Source organism: Colias croceus, chromosome 21, assembly GCF_905220415.1.
Source record: "Colias croceus chromosome 21, ilColCroc2.1".
Classification (NCBI taxonomy): domain Eukaryota; kingdom Metazoa; phylum Arthropoda; class Insecta; order Lepidoptera; family Pieridae; genus Colias; species Colias croceus.
Genome location: NC_059557.1, coordinates 7,262,415 through 7,280,652, shown reverse-complemented (window position 1 = coordinate 7,280,652; position 18,238 = coordinate 7,262,415). Strand labels below are relative to the sequence as shown.

Here is an 18,238-nt window from a genome sequence, read left to right as displayed (position 1 = left end):
TTATAATAATTTTAAAGAATATTCCAAATGGTAAGAAAATAATGGAAAATATAGCATTTACGATCGTATTTTTATGGCTAACATCTGCTACAGATTAGAAATTAGCATAAACAGATTGATCTGACAATGCATTCAAATTTTTACTGAGACATTGTATTCCCTTTATAAGTAGGTACCTAATAAAGCCACCTAGCAACACGGCACCCTTATATAAAATACAATACAGAAAACAAAGGTATTATTAATTGCAGTTTAAGCTACAAGGGTTAAAAAGGGATTAGTCACTCAACAACAAGCACCCTTCGCTGCAGCTGTGCATATATCGATCTCTTTTCCCCATATGTGAATGTGCGTGCGTGTGAGGGGTGCGACATGATAATTCACCCTTTGCACACAAAATACGGCACGCGAACGGGGGGTCAATAATAATAATAATAAAATCGGACAATGCAAGATTATCTTTGTCACGTGGCTCATAATTTTTAGAGTACAAAGTGAATCGATTACTGTGTTTAAAAGCAATTGTGAGGGGTGTATAATTGAAACTTTAATATGAAATGAATGTACAGTCTACATATTATGTACGCATGCAATATATATTTTTAATACATAATATTGTGTTTTTTCGTATTGTCTCCTTGTTTTGGTGCAAATAAAGTATTTTCATTCATTCATTCATTCATATTGTAAAGATAAATGTTTGTTTCGATTTAATCAAAATATCTAGTGTACGTATGCACTATTCAGTATGCAACAATACTAGGCAGTTAATTATATTAGTAAGGTAAAATTTATTTTTCTTCTAGATGTTAATGAAAAACTATTAAAAAAAACTATACTTGATAGACTATAATAACAAAATCATATAGAAAAACCACTATCAATAAATCCTTAAAATTTAAACAGCTCATCAGTGAATCGGATTAAAAACCGCATTAATCCCGTCATAATTATTTACAACACTTCGCGGTAATTTCTAATTACCGATAATTATTCATAATTAATTCATATACAAAGTAAACTATAATATATGAGGGATTAACGTATTGTGTTCAAATTATACATCTACCCGCATTTCATGTGCGATGTCATAAATGTACCAAACCACAGGTTTGATTTTGGATTTTGCTTTAAATACGGACTTGTGAATTTATTACTAGCAAAACAATGCAAATGTATTATTGTTCATACAAAACATTTACTTTCATAAAATATATTTTATTTTCTTTGTACGAATATAAATTATAATCGTTTGTATCTATATTTATATATATTCATAGACTAGAAAGTATTTTTTTAGATTTAGTATACTTTATTTTTGTATAGGAGTCAGCTTTGCTATTTTCTCATGAAAAAATTGCGTAAATTTTTTTAAAGACAATTTATTTCTTACTCCAAAACTAGAACCGGCACATCATTTCCAGTTATTGTGCGCAACAAACAAACGAAATTCGCGTTGCAATATTTGTTCAACATTATACAAACCCCAATAAGTTCTAGCCTAGATCGTGTGTCGTTTAAAATTGATCCCTATCACATAACAATAGAGTTCTAAATACCGGTTCGATTTTCCTTGAATATGTATTGGAAACGGTTGAATCGCAAATCGGCGTCTATTATCTGCCAGTGAATAAATATACCTTTATCTCACTCGGTATTTTCGATTATTTTCAACGTTGATAGTTTTTCTTCAGAACGTTTATGTGGACTTTTCTCTTTTAAAATAAGTAAAATGTTAGCAGAAATATTATGCATTCGATTCAGTAGACACAAATACACAAGCTTTTTCTATAAATCATTTTTCCATTAGATGATAAAATATCTATGAGTGCAACTAAATAATCTAGTTTATAAGGCTATACACAATAAAATTGTACGATATACCTTAATTCTAATTTTATAAAAACAACTAAATCAACGGACGAACCCTACAACCTTATAATTATTAAATGCATCAATGGTTCAAAATTGTAATATCTAACTATTTTCATGCATTACCAAAGGCTACAACATATTTTTTGCAAAAAATTCACGAAATAATCTAGTTTCAAATAACTTCCAAGTCATAAAACGTAGCGAGAATTTGATAAAGGGACAGAAGCCCCTCAGTCATAAATAAACTACCTCGGCCCGTGAATAGAAAGGATAAAAAGATTTCGCGTATTATCGCTGAGGACATTAATTTTCTGCCTACTCAAATTGTGGGGTGTGGTACAAGTTACAATTGTCTACTTCGTGGCATTGCTTAATGATTTAATAATTAATTCAAATCAATTACCTTTGTCCAGATGTAAATTAAATAATTAAATATAACATAAAAATTTGTAAGCAATATTTTTCATTTCACATGTCGTTATAGTCTAGTCTAGTACAAGTTTTAACCCATTGAGCCCCAAGTGACCCGATCGGTACACGACACAATAGATTTTCTATTGTGTCTGTGGTTCCGGGGCCTGAGTTATTAAAACTTTTACACGTATCCAAGAAGTTGTTCATTTGAAGTATTCAATTACATTATTGCACTACCGACAAACACCCATACAACCTAAAACCACAACCCTCATTGTATAAAAACAGTAAGTTTACAAAACCGCCCTAATCTCACCCTTTAACCCTCACATTTTTCCGTTTTCACGCCAGCGCAAGAACTGAGATCCCTTTTAGCCAACCTGTCTCAAACATAATATATAAAAATATTGAATATTGGACGCATTGCGAAATTTTCTGACTTCTTTGCTTCATATTTCTTTTAAATTGCTATTTATTTTGCAATTTCTCACCCTCACCATTTATCTTCTTTGGGGTTGGAACCTACTCAAGGAATTGTACTTGTAAGTGTATTTCTTTGAATGTAACATATAGGTGTTTTTAGTCTATGTATTGATAACTTTAGAGTAGTTTTTGAACGCATGGTACATAATACATTCAATCTAGAACTACAGTACATATTGCGCATTACCTACCACAAATTACTAAATAATAACAACGTAGGTAATTAGTATTAATCAAAAGTAGTTGTATAAACTTGCAAATGCAAATGACATGTCAATAAACTAAGTGAATCATTCTAATACTGAATTCGTTCTAAACTAATTCTACAAAATTACATTCACGCTAATATAAAAGATTAGCTGCGCTCCGCGTGACTCCGCTCCTGTTGGTCGTTGGTTGGTAAGCGTGATGATATATATAGCCTATATATATAGCCTACCTCGATGAATGGGCTATCTAACACCGAAAGAATTTTTCAAATCGGTCCAGTAGTTCCTGAGACTAGCGCGATCAAACAAACTCTTCAGCTTTATAGTATTAGTATACCTAGTATAGATTACAAAAGTGTTTTCACCTCAATATCTATAATCACCTCTATGTTTACATATTATCTGTAATCTTTATCAACCATTATAAATTTCCGCACTATCCTACGCAACATCACACGCATTATACAACATTATTTTATATCGAAGACACGAAAAAAAACGTCCAAAATCCCATACGATATACCCATTTAGAGTGGATATGCCTTATCCCCGGCTTACTGCGACAACTAAAGCCCTTTTATTGTTTCTTTGTGAGCAATATTACCGCTTTCGAATTTGCTTTGATCTATTCCAATTTTGTTACCTATTTTCTTCTATCTGTGTGTACAAAAACGCGGGAAATACCTGTACATAGCTTTACCGATTGACGTCTGAAAATATCAGAAAAAAGTACAGGAGTTAACTGGTTTGCAAAAAACTTTACAAGTTGTGTCTCTACAATTCAATTAAAAATATATCGTGTGTTTAATATCCATGAAAAATCTAGCAAAAAAAATTCTATTCATTTTTACTTTGACGAAAAATTTTCCAACCAACGAAACCCGTCAAGCAAAACTACCCTCACTTCATAAAACTTTAAAGAAAGATATCAAACTTGGAGATAACGTTGGAATTTTAAAAGCCATTAACTTTATCGAAAAAGAGACAAAACATTGTTCAATTAGCGCGAACGGAAATCCACTGCTAGAGAGGTTAAGGTGAACAGAAAAGAGAAAAAAAAAAGACTTGTAATTGGCGGCGCCTCAGGCATTTTTTGTGGAGCGGTATTGATTGAATTTAATCATGCTATTCTTTCATATTCTTTGGAATATTCTTTAATAATTTGTCGAGTTGGAAGGAAGAAAAGGCAGCTGAAGGAATGTGCCACAATGATTAATGATATATTATTTTTAACGATGATCTGTAACACTATAAGCTATAATTTTTCTTTGTTGTAGGAACAGGAAAAATATAGCTTAATGAAGGTGACATAAAAACAGTTTTTTATATAGATGGCAAATGAACATGTACCCAACAGCCATAGACAACAGTTATAGATAAACGTATCTACAGCTTACGTCAATCTCATACATTCGTAGTCTATTCTATTGAACGCTACGCTAACAGAAAGCCACTTGGCTAGGGGGGCAGATAAAGACAATCCTGACTAAATATTTAAATGCTAACATTATATTAAATAAGTTTCAGGGGAAGGATGACCTCTCTCCCTTTCCTTTATACTTTAACTGTGTCCCGCGGTTTCACCCGCATTGCTCCGCTCCTGTTGGTCTTAGCAAGAAGATAATATATCCTACAGCCTTCCTCGATAAATGGGCTATCCTACACCGAAATAATTTTTCAAATCGGACCAGTGGTTGCTGAGATTAGCGCGTTCAAACAAACAAACTCTGCAGCTTTATAATATTAGTATAGATATACCTAAATCCGTAATGACGATACTTTTAAACTTTACCAGTTTGTAATAACGACAATGTGACTTATAAAAGTATTCACCTTTATAAATTATTCATTCATTAATACTATTATTTACCATCTTTTGAAGTTGAACCTTGAAACTTTACGCCGATACTTACCTGGAATAGAAAAATGAAATTATGTTAAAATATTCAAGTAAGTAGGAACTTTTAAGCATTAGCTACGTAGCAAATTATAGTTATTTATAATTTGATTATAGTTACCTAATCCTACTAATATTATAAATGCGAAACTTTGTATGAATGTATGGATGTTTGTTACTCTTTCACGTGAAAACTACTGAATCGATTACAATGAAATTTAGCACACATATAGAGGGTAACTTGGATTAACACATAGGATAGTTTTTATCCCGGAAATCCCACGGGAACGGGAACTATGCGGGTTTTCCTTTGCAAACGCGGGCGAAGCCGCAGGCGGAAATCTAGTTCAGATATAATATTATAAGTAACAATATGCCAGAATTATTCAAAATAATATTATGATAGAAAACATACATAGGTATTAAGAAATAACGTAATTAAGATAAAGCCTGTAACATAGACATTTGATAGACACCTTATTACGAACAGCATACGAGTATGTATACAAAAAATATACGAATTACAACCTATTTCCTATCCTACTATATAATAATATTTATTGGATGGATGTATGTATTCACGCAAATACTACTGAACCGATTACAATAAAATTTAGCACACATATAGAGGGTAACTTGGATTAACACATAGTATAGGAAATCCCACGGGAACGGAAACGAATTTTTCATTGAAAACGCGGGCGAAAAGCTAGTTATTCATTTTTAACATCGGAATAATTTACCAAACGCCGACATTATTTTAATAGTTAATTATATAAATGTCCAAAAAATTGACCCGCCAATTGCTCAATGGCCACTCGAACATAATTCAACAAAAATCAATTTGTTGATAATTAATTGGGCGATCGTAAACAGCGGACACTAATTAAACCGAATTTATGTTTGCGCAAAAATAAATTGGAATCATTTTGAATAAATGCCTTTTTGTAGTGGTGAAGAAGTTTGGAACGGGGCTGGTTAGTGCTGTTTTTGTGAAAGAAGTGTTTTTAATTAAATGAATATATTCAGGTTATATATCTGACTAGCTGCTGCTCCGCGCGGTTTCACTCCCGTGGCTCCTCTCCTGTTGGTTGTAGCGTGATGATATATAGCCTATACCCTTCCTCGATATATGAGCTATCTGACACTGAAAGAATTTTTCAAATCGGACCAGTAGTTCCCGAGATTAGCGCGTTCAAACAAACAAACTCTTCAGCTTTTTAATATTAGTATAGAAAATTTCGATATATATTTGGGTCGCTTGCGATTTCTTTACGATACAACAACTTCTTATACATCCTGAATATTAATTCCTAAACTCATCATAATTTATACAGCCCTTTTGGAAGCTAAACAATTACACTTTTGTCTGTATAATAATTATACCAAGGATATAAATTAATTCAATGAAATTCTATAATAAACACGATGTTTGGTCAATTCTCGTGAAATTAACAAACTCCCAACATTCAACAATACGTAATTAATTGAAATGTTTCGCAACTATCGAAAACTAAAAGTAATATTTGTTTTTGATTAGTAAATTATACAAAAGGGGAGATGAACAAACAATAACTTTGGGAACGGGCATATTTATTTATATTATTTGCCTATAGTAATTAATCTTTAATATGAAAATGAATCGCAAAATGTGTTGGTAAGCGCATAACTCGAGACCGGCTGAATCGATTTCGTTAATTCTTTTTTATACCCTGAATATTTATTCCTTGAAATAAGTTTTTATGGAGAGAAAACGTAAAAAATATCTACTATAAAAATATTATAAATCATCTATTTTCAAAACATTTGTATTTTTCATTTTTCCCCATGTTGATTTCCATCGTAAGCAATCAATAATATAGTACAAGACCGATATTTAACTATTTACCCGTTTACAAAATTCCCACAAAAAAAAAAACATTGTAGGTAATGTCAAAAACTTAATATAAATTTATACCATTTTTCATTAAATGCCCGCTCAAAACTTCCAATATTGCTCGCCGCTCGTAGAGGTAAAGTCTTTTACCAATAAGTTGGCAATTCGGAATATATTCAATTTGTCCGATAAAAACGCTCGGACACTATTGTTTGGCGACACTGTGAATTGTGACGTCATTTTTCAGATGTTTTCATGGTTATTTTTTGTGTCTTTATGCGTATTTCACAATGAGAGTTTTAGCAGATTTCCACGAAACCTTATCCTTTACGAATAATTTTTTTTTTTTTCACGAACTTTCTCTCCATTATATTATTTATTCAGGTCATTATTTGTAAAGCTTACTAAAACGAATACCTGGTCCTGACGACCTGAAACGAAGTCCTGGGTTCGATTCCCGGTGGAGACGAAGAAAAAAAATGTCTCGGTCTGGCAGGACCAGAAGGCTGATCACCTACTTGTCCCTAAAGAAAATCGATCAGTGAAACAGATGTATAATGCATCTGCCCCTTACCCCACTAGGGGACATGGGACTTCACTTTTACAACCTGTTCATCCTAAATCCAAGCTTCAACCATCATCATACAATAGCACGTTCCAACTCCACAAAGACAAATTGTTCCTTCCCCGGCTGAACGCTTCCCGATTTTATATTTCACCGTCGCGATGACAGCCCTCGATTTGTTTGCAGTCTTCCGATAACATTGTACACCCGAGTTTATTGTGAGATCTCTTGAATTCACTTTGTAGCGCCTTTAATTTGTCAGTCTGTTTAGTTGAAATGAAATGTTCTAACGTTCGACTGTGAAGGGAAAACGCTGTATTGTCAGCCGTTTGTTTTTTAATTTTCTAACGCTTTCCGTGATCTGCTTTATCGTCAAACTGTGTCTCTTTTAACTGTTTTTTTAACGTTTAATACACTGGCATACTTAAAGAGCTTTTTATTTACGCTTTATATTCTTTATCACGTATCGACTTATAAAAATATTTTGAGGGCTAAAGGGGGTAATGCGTTAAGAAATAAGGCTTACATACATGTGAATAATCATTAAATTGCGTTTACATTTAAAGCTGTTTTAAGATGTAATAATAAAGAAATGGTATAAGTCAATCACATTGTATTTATATTAATTAATAAAAAACGACGTGTGACACTCGGGGACTGCCGCGGTAAAGCTATTGCATGCTATGCCTTCAAGCCACACCTCCGCCCGTCGAAGTGGAGAGCGTGAGGTTTTTTCGTTACGGAATTTCTCGATTCGATCCCCGCGCTCAAGGCCCGCGATAGAAGCTATGCAATAGCCTAATAATTAGAATAAGATGATAGCAATGAACAATACAATACTTAAACAAAGCTTCATCTAAATTCACTTAACACTACATTTCCAGTAAAATTGAAAACGAACACGAAACAACGCAACTTTTACACATTGCGATAAAAAAAAGCCAAAACCTAACCGCATTCAACCAGAAAGCATTTCGGGTAAAACAATAGTTTCGGAGCTACGTGACTACCACCTGTTGAGAGTGACCTAGATTCAGATCTAGGTTTTATCTAATCTAGCTCTAATGTTAGGGTACACTCGGTTAGGTTACCTATTTGGATAAGTTATCGAGTCGAGTGCTACGAAATTGAGTTAGGTTAATACGGGGCGGAATTTAATTTGGAGCGTGTGTTGCGCACTTTAATTTAGAATATAACGCGAGTTTAAACGAAATAGGGTAAGAGGTACAATGATTGGCACCTAAAGCAATTTACTGACTTTTAACGCTTGTGTAAAATCAACCGTTTATACTAGTGACCTACACTTTATGGCATTTGATTGTAAAATATATTAGGAACCATTTCGAATCAAAATTTAGCTGTATTAATAAGACTTTACATGATAAAATTAAACAAATATTGAAAAAGTCCCCAGGGCACTATTATTGGCACTCGGTGGTATAGTGATTAACATAGTGAAAGGTACAATGACTGGCACTGCCAATAATTATACACGTGGTATGCCAATCAATACGACGGAGAACAAATAGTGTTGGGAATAGGCTTGCAATAATAAAATGCTGCAACAAATAGTAGCTAGGTATCTATTAACTGTTATAAGCCATGCAGATTAAAGAATCGAATTGAAAATGGGCGTCCGCTCGCTTCGTGATTGGTCCGCCTCTCATACGTTCTCGCTCTTCCTAATAGAGATTGAAAAAAATGCAAGATGTAAAATGATTTATCTTGAATATCTTTGTTGAATTGAATAATAATAAAAAAATCTGGCTTAATTCACATAGCACCATCCAACATTGTGTTTACTACCTAAATTAAATACCTCTTTTTAATTACATATTATTATACCTACATGTTATAGCACCTTAGACACAACATGATTTTGTTATGAAGAAATCAAATCCAGGACCTTCTGCGTAGGAGGCAATGTTACTTTCTATCAGGCCTGTTATTGTTATTATAATTATTTACCTAATAAATCACATGAACGTTAGCACATCACTACTACTCCTCATTAAAAGTAGGTATAATTATTGGCACCATACGAGTATAATGATTGGCCCTGCCAATCGCCTTAAAAGTACAATAATTGGCCCTGCCAAAATTTGGATGCAGACTCACTATCACCATAATATGTCTTTTTATGAATAGAACTTTTAATGCACGTCATAAAAAGTCCAAAATCTAACATGGATAATTGTTAAACAGTTATCTATTCATTGGCCCCCGTGCCAAAAAACTGTACTCTCATACAAAACATGGCTCATAGTCATTGGCACCCCAAGAACTCAATAATCAACAGATTTTTATGACAAATTTTGCTTTAAAACTGTAATATAATAACTCATTAACAAGTACAAACAACACACCAATCATTTATTAATCTAGTAACAAAGAAAAACAACTTACAAACTTACCCAGTATTAGCAAAATTTGTTAAAAAATCACGATAAAGTTGTTGCGCTCGGAACCATGACAGAAAAGATTTTTTTTCTCCGTGTTACGAGTTATTAAAATTCATAACTACCATTTAGTGTTGCCCATAAATAATGGGGGCATTATTTGGTAAATTTTATTTTTGGTAATTAGTCAGCGAACCATAATAATTGCATGTTAAACCTCAAAGTGCCAATCACTGGGGGGGTGCCAAGGTTAGTACCCGTTACCCTACCTGTTTAAAAAGGAGATTGGAGATTTTGAAAAGGATATTTAGAATGTAAAACAGATGGTAACTGATTTGTATTGATTATTAAAAAGCTTTTGTTAATAGATGTCTATCATTAAACCCCCTGTTGAAAATACGATAAGGTAATAAATTCTCAAACGGTAGTTAAAAGCTTAATACATATATTTATATTGTTTTTTTTTATCGAATTCGACGCATTACTCAATAAAACTAACATATAGCATTTTACATTCATCAAAACGTTTTTACTTGTTCCAGGTGCAGGGAAATCAAATAAGAGCGGTACATTGAATACCAGTACCTATTACAGACAATTTTACGACCGCCCGTAACGTTTTTACATATGGAGCGAGTATATTATGCCCTCAAGAATGTAGCAATAATATTGTCTTCAACTAAGTTGCCTTTCTGTGGGGCACGTTTGTACATTTTTATTGTATTCGCTTTTTTGAGGAAATAGAATTGGGGTGACGTTGTTGAATTTTATGTTTTTATTGGTTGTAAGATTTTATGGTATTCGGATGTTATTTTGTGTAAAGAAAATGGATGTCAGAAAATATGGAAACGGCATGGATAAATGAAAAGGCTTAAAAATTCTGGAGCGCAGTTTTCATAATTATACGATGATTGTAATAATAACCAATATTCTTAATTTCTACCTTCAAATATTTAAGTTTATAAATAAAACAATCGTAACTTGACCCCCTAAGAATACAAAAAGCTTCTTGTTATAATAAGATATATTATAATACCTAAAAATAAACAATACAAAGGAAACTTGTACAAAGTATATGGAAACAACATCTAACTTATACATAAATTCAACCGCCAAACTACAAACAACACACTTGTTGCTCAGCAAATAACTATTTCTAGACTGTTCGCTGCGATTTTTCAATATTCAGACTTTCATACATATTCTTGTATTGAAAGTAAATATAACCTGCTTTACAATACACTAGCTGCGCTTCGCGGTTTCACCCGGGTGGCTCCGCTCCTGTTGGTCTTAGCGTGATGATAAATAGCCTAGCCTTTCTGGAGGAATGGGCTATCTAACACCGAAAAAATTTTTCAAATCGGACCGGTTCCTGAGATTAGCGCGTTCAAACAAACAAACCCTATAAGCTATACTTTCTTATTTCTCATTGAATCACGATAACATCTTTAAAGTAGGTATGTATTTAGCACATTTGAATGTGCTAACAGTAAGTACTTTTTATGATTTACTAGCTTTCCGCCCGTGGCGTCGCTCGCGAAGCCTTTAACTTAATAAATAACATCCTCCTGAACCACTCTCTAAAAAACCGCGTCAACATCTGCTGCGTTATGCGTAGTTTAAGATCTAAACATACAAAAGTACCTATGCGTTTTATACACTATCTAGTGATTACTATTATCCTTATTAAATGGAATATGTAACTTTAACATTAGATACCTTTAGCCACTATCAACACCAGATCCCATGCTATCTTAAAGCCGCATTTTTTCCAGTATGTAAAAATGATAGAGCTATGTAGATCGCATAGCGTTATCACTTTCCCACACTGGAATAACAACTGCTTTAAAACGGTAATTAGAGGTCAAGTTAGTTTGGTCGTATCATTAAGCAAAACTCAAGGGAGTCGACTTGACGAAGGCTCGCCTACGATTTGCATTTTATAATAGATTTTTTATCTTCTCGAGATAAATGTTTGTCTTTACGCGTTGAAACTTAAGAATAAAAGCGGATGCAATGGAAATGCTGTAAAAACGAAAGTTATAAACAAAGGAATATCTCCATGCCCATTACGTATAAAAATAAACGAGATGACGTACTCGAATTTGTTTGCATCGAAGATTTAAATTCTGCTGTTTCTTGGTAAAACATGAAAATATTGCATAGTATGGAGTTGAATAAAATAAAATTATTAGAATAATATACATATTAAGTAAGTAATTTAATCAATTTGTATTCATTACATTATTTCCCTTAGAAGTTCATTTACAACCCACAATTTAAGATAAAACTAAATCATTTACAGAAAACTATGATATTATATAACAGTACAATTTAGGTAACAAAAACTAATGTCACAACAGGTAAAGGTTTCGGGTTCGAAGCCATACAATAACAACTTTAAAAGGTCACAAATAACCAGAGGTCAATAGACACCCACAGCCTCTTTGAAACTCGTTATGTAACGTTGAAATCCTTATTAATAATATAAATGTTTGTTTGTTTATCTTTCTTTCACGTCGCAACATACATCATCAATATGATATTACGTGATCCCTTAAAACGAGTGTCCCTTCGCATTGTATGTCCTAAGACGGTAATTATTTTTGACAAAAGAAACTTGCCTTCAAACTTGCCGTGAGAACTATGTGACCACACGGAAGGTACCTAGCAGCTTCAAAAACACCTAAATCGGTTCACCCAGTCAAAAGTCCTGAGGTAACAAACACACAAAATTGAATTGAAAACCTCCTTTTAGTAGTAAATTGATAAACAGTCACATAACGAGCCTTATTATACTATAGACTACATATAGACAAGCAATCATTCGAACAATTTCAACCTACGCCATTGTATAATCTAAAACCGTACGCTCAATACTGAATAATTTAAGATAAGTTACGCTTCCTACTTCATTCTGGTTCGGCTACATTCGCAATGGTTACGTGATTAAGGGCTGGGTTCATTAGGTAATTGGATAATTTCGTATTATCATCTATCAATAAATATACCTGACGTTTTGCACAATCTATTACGCTATAGATAGGTACTATTATACTATTGCACTCAATAGTACAGTACTTCAAAGGTAATAATGCGCATAGAAATCTTCGTCACTGTTCGGCAACTGTCATATTCTCGGAGCGTCCGAAGATGATATCTATATAGAGCGGTTAAATGCATTTTCTTCGTGCATAATTTAGTCAAATTATATGTTTTGTGCTAAAAGAGATCAATATGTATTTGTAGGTAAGTAACGATTTTGTTTCGATAATTCCTTGTCAGTAAATAGCGAGTATAACCCCACGATTGCGAATATAATATTATCTTTGTTGGATTGATTTACTTGGAAAATTTTATAGTACTTTTAAAGTGTCTTACTGAAGCTGGTGTAATGATGGAAGAAAAGAAGGTTAAAATAAGTATGGTTTTCAAACACAGGTTTATATTATTTAAACCATATATGTAAATCTTATCATTAAAAGTAGTTACAGTACTGATCATTCTTCAATATTATGACAATTACAAAAAAAAAAATAAAAACAATCAAAATCAGGGATTATCTTTATTTCTGACATTTTAGATACATCGGAACTCTTCTTCATTTTCACTTTCCCTACTGCCATCACCTGTGTAAATCATTTCATCGATTAATTCAACTCACCTTTAAAAACAAAACCAAGGAGGGAACGTAATAGCAGCTCTATATAATTCCACACAGAGAGAACACGTGCAGTCACCACCAATATTTAAAGACAACTGACGGATTTTTGAGTTTTTTTGACTGACAGGCTACCGTCACCTACCGCCCGATTTGTTTTTGATTGTGTATGACCGTGAATTGACTTCTATTTCTTTTGAACAAGGTGTAAAATGCAAGTTCGTTGTTTAGGGCTCTTACGATTCAATGATTCGAGTGTCTTCGGAAATACGACAATTAGCGAAGATTTGCATGCGCATTATTAATTTTGGATTACTGTAAATGATTTTGCGCTTTTGAAATTTTCGAGAAATCACTTATGAACTATTCGTAACATATTGATAAAAAACGTAAACGTAGGTTTTATAATAATATAGATAAATCGTGTTTTTAGCCAGTCTAAAATATTTTTTTCTTAACAACCTTGGCAAAAAGTTTCTAAAATATTTTTATTTTTTTATAAAACACTGCTAAAGAATAGAAATAAATATCTTTATACTTGAAGTAAAGACGCTTTTTCAACAAAGTTATTTTGAAATAACTCTTCAAAAACTATCACAAATTATATTCTATCTATTGATATGATATAAAACAAATTATCAACAGTTGTAAATTTTGATCACATCGTCAATTAATATGTAAAATTATTCTAATCTGTTAATTAATATTTGAACGTATTGTACCATAAAATGCAAATTTCGTGTAAATTCAATTCAATTTAATTCCATAACTTTCTTGTGTATATTGAAATACCTATAGGTTTGTAAATCAAATCTACTAACACTCTTTTTTTATATAATTCACTGATATTTATAGAGGCAAACTTAAACATAGATAAGTACCTGTATAATCTGTTGTATTAATCTTTTTTTGAATATTTTAATTATCACCAATTACTGTAAAATAATCGTTAAATTCACAACCGAAAACATTTCAAACCTTAAAAACGTGTCACCTCCCAAATTTATAGGCAACTGTCAAAAACATAACCTTTTCGAGATTTACCGTAAATGTAAAAAGGTTTTATCTAAAAATGGAATATTCTCGAGGATTATTGTCACTGTCCGAGTGGCAGCCCTCCGTAATCCCCGGGGACCGATGACAATCTCATTTACGATTTTGACGCTTTCATTACATCGATCCTATCAACATTTTGATTTCGTTTAGCCTAATAAGAAAGTTAATAAGGATTCGGTTATATAATCTGCTGTTAGTTTAATGTACCTATCTATCTGATTTCTATAATAAAAATTAAATTAAAAGTAAGCGTAGCTATATTTATAACAGCGCCATCTATTGGCTATGTGATGAAAGAATTATAGATTTAAATTAGTTCTTGAACTCGCCAATAGATGGCGACACGATTCAATACGTAGCCTGTGTTTTTAAAAGTTCTTAGTATTATTATACGTTTTAACAATATTTTTTTATAGGAAGTTCATACCTACTTCTTTTTAATTTTATTTTTCTGTAAAAATCGATAAGGCTTCGTGACATTTGTAATTTTTCATTAAAAATTACCCTTTAATTGTGTATTTGCGTAACTTTTCCATTTATAACCATAATCCATTCACATTTGAATAATTCCCCGTATTTTAATTAATTCCCGACACCCAATTGGAAACACAAGCGTTAAAATAACTCTGTTAACATCTAAACAAGGTGAAAGTCTTTGAAGGAAGTTGTAGCATGTAGGTATTAAATTTGGCTAAATCGAAATAAACTTTGCAGAGCGGTTCAACTCAGTCGACTTAGGTAAAATTCAATTTGGTTGAATACATTGTAATCGGTTTAATGATAAATGAGTTGAATTGTTTGTAATTTAATGTTATTTTTTGATTGAATTACGGCTAAACCGAAATTACTGTGTACATTGGTGGAATAATCTAAATTAGAAAAATTTTCGCGGTATTTTCTATATTCAACGGTTTATTTTTAACACCATAAATTGATCTAATAATGTTTTTGAGTTACATTTTCACACAAAATGTTATTCTATATGTACCGGACATATAGAATATATGCAGACAGACATAAAACGAATAAGGAAAAAGAGCCCATAACCGAACGAGTCAAGGTTCTAATTTGTCCTTCGCTAATTTAACTTTACAGCTTTTGAACACGAAATATAATAACCAAAAGCTTACTACAAGGCCGAATAAAACATCAATTATAACAACCCTTAAAACAAACGTATTAATAACTAGCTGTTCCCCGCCGTTTCACCCGCATTGCTTCGCTCCTTAGCGTGATAATACATAGCCTATATTACTCGTGGATAATGTAGCTTTCGAATGGTGAAAGAATTTTTGAAATCGGTCCAGTAGTTTGAGTCTATTCATTACAATCAAACAAAGAAACAAACTAAGTTTTCCTCTTTATAATATTAGTGTAAATGTAAATTTTACTTTTAAATAAGGCTCATTACCTTCTATACTTTATTTTTAACTGAATTATTTATAATATCATCATCATTGTGTTGAGACTTCTTCTAAATAAACTTAGCAGCACGATGAATTAGATAAATATGTCATCATCAGCTCATATACGTTCCCACTGCTGGGACACGGACCTCCTTTGAGGGTACAGGCCATAATCCACCACGCTGGCCAAGTGAGTGTTGGCGAATGTCACATGTCGTCGAACTATAAAATTTAAGTAATATCACAATTGAGTAAACTTATATTGGGAGCTGTTTTTGACCTTCTAAATACTCTTTTATCCCTTCCACTGCACTATCATACATTCGAGTTTCAACAACTCTGCATTTTAATAAGATTGTAGGTAATTTAAAAATTTATCGATTCGTGTATCGAAATCGAACACTTTTAAAAATGTACTTATAAAGCCCAGTAAGTATCGATATCTCTAGAATTAATTTTAGTGTTTAATCTTTAAACATCTAAAGGTAGATTACAATAAAGGGTCTGTATTTTCATTAAATTAAGATGTTGGTTCTTGGCTATATCTAAGTGGGATCATTCGAGAACCTTATAGACCCTAGAATTCTAAGGGAATTTAGTAGACTGTAATTAAATATCGTAGGGTCCATTGTCTGTTAGGACTGCTTAAATTTACACTAATTTCCGTATTATAAAGATGAATAATTTTAATATTATTGTTTGAACTGGATAAACTTCAAAACTGTCAGGCAGATTTAAAAATTATTACTCCTGTAACAAAGCTATTGGTATTTTTGAATTCTATCTCAGTATTATCTATATAAATATAAATGAAACCCGTTTTCCTTGGTCACGGCATCACGCGTGAACGGGCGGACCGATTTCGATAATACTTTTTTTATTACATTCCTTGAAGTACGCGGATGGTTCTTATGTAGAGAAAACGTAAATATCTATAACTATCAAACCGCTAGTTTATTAAAAAAATTAAAGCAAATATCTAAAATTTCAGATTCTTACATTATTTTTCTTGCAGGCGCCTTTTTTTCAAAACTTATAAGCCTATTTCTTTAGCCATAAATTACATTCAAAGTATGAACACAAAAAACAGAATCAAATAAATTAAAAAACATACGTTACATTGATACGAGTTCACGGACGCACGAAAAATTAACATAATTGTTATAAATATACCGATGATGTAACAACGTCGAGTTTTTTAACTTCCGAATTAGATACGCGAGACAAAATCGTAATGGGGGCTTATAATATAGAACAGTACTTATTTCATGGGTACTAAATAGCGTTAATTTTTTTGTCGCTATTACACAAGATATCCTATTTATGTGTGAGTATAATAAAATAGTGAAATTGCTTTAAAAATATCCGTGTTTTATGAAAAATATTCATAAAACGCTTTTTAGGGCTATTTTTAGAAAGCTTAATTCGTCCGGCTTTATAGAATAAATAATTAAGAATAGATTTATGTATAATGCGCAATAAAGAAAATCTAATTATATGTTACATGTATTATTACTAAAGGATCGTTTATTTAAGGTTTAAATACTAAGAAAGATAGACTAAGATAAGAGCGTTAAGATGAGTCATTTAAACTATTTTTATAAAATGTTTATAAAGTATTTAGTTTTACAAATAAGTATAACTACTTTAATTCCTGAAGACCTATCTGTATTGTGCTTTAACAGTTTTCACGATATAAGGCAATATTTATAGCTATTTCAAAACGTCTGAATTTTCTGCTATTTAATCTATTATAATGCCAAATAATATACAAAATCACACGTCAAAGTTTTAAATAAGCTATAAGTCGCTAAAACTTATCAGCAAGTCGTTCAGTATGGTATTTTAACACTGATTATTCCGTCCGTTATTTCTTAGTGCTTGTCAGTAATCAGTAACAAGATGAGTCAAGTATTAACATTCGATGCGTGTGCGCATGCTCTTCCTGTACGAGCCATGGTTGCTATGCTGCTATCAACATCCGACATTGGTTATGTACAAATTACTAATATAAGAGAAACTAAACATAATAAATAGTCTATCAAATGAATAAATAGCTAACTATTGGTATTATTTTTAAAGTAAAATAATGTTTCACCATTCACAGTTTAAGAACAGTTCGGCATACATACCTGTAACAAAAAAAATAATAATTAATAACATAATACACACACAGAGAAAGAATAATATGTATATTATATCTATAATAAAAAAAAATCTAAATCATTAAAATATCTAGTAATATTTTTTTTCCTTTCCCACGTCATCACCATCGAGCTTACGACATAAACCTTTAAAAAGTAACTAATCTACATACAAATTGTACTCTAACACTGCTTCATAAAACAACTCAAAACCAAAACGCATCTAACCATATTCAAACCACGTAGTCTTCAC

At 32.1% G+C, this 18,238-nt stretch overlaps 1 protein-coding gene across 7 annotated transcripts in view; it reads right to left on the bottom strand.

Moving 5' to 3' along the window:
- LOC123701253 (brain tumor protein) overlaps positions 1-18,238 on the bottom strand; it is a 366,899-nt gene that overhangs the window by 34,701 nt on the left and 313,960 nt on the right. The window lies entirely within an intron of this gene.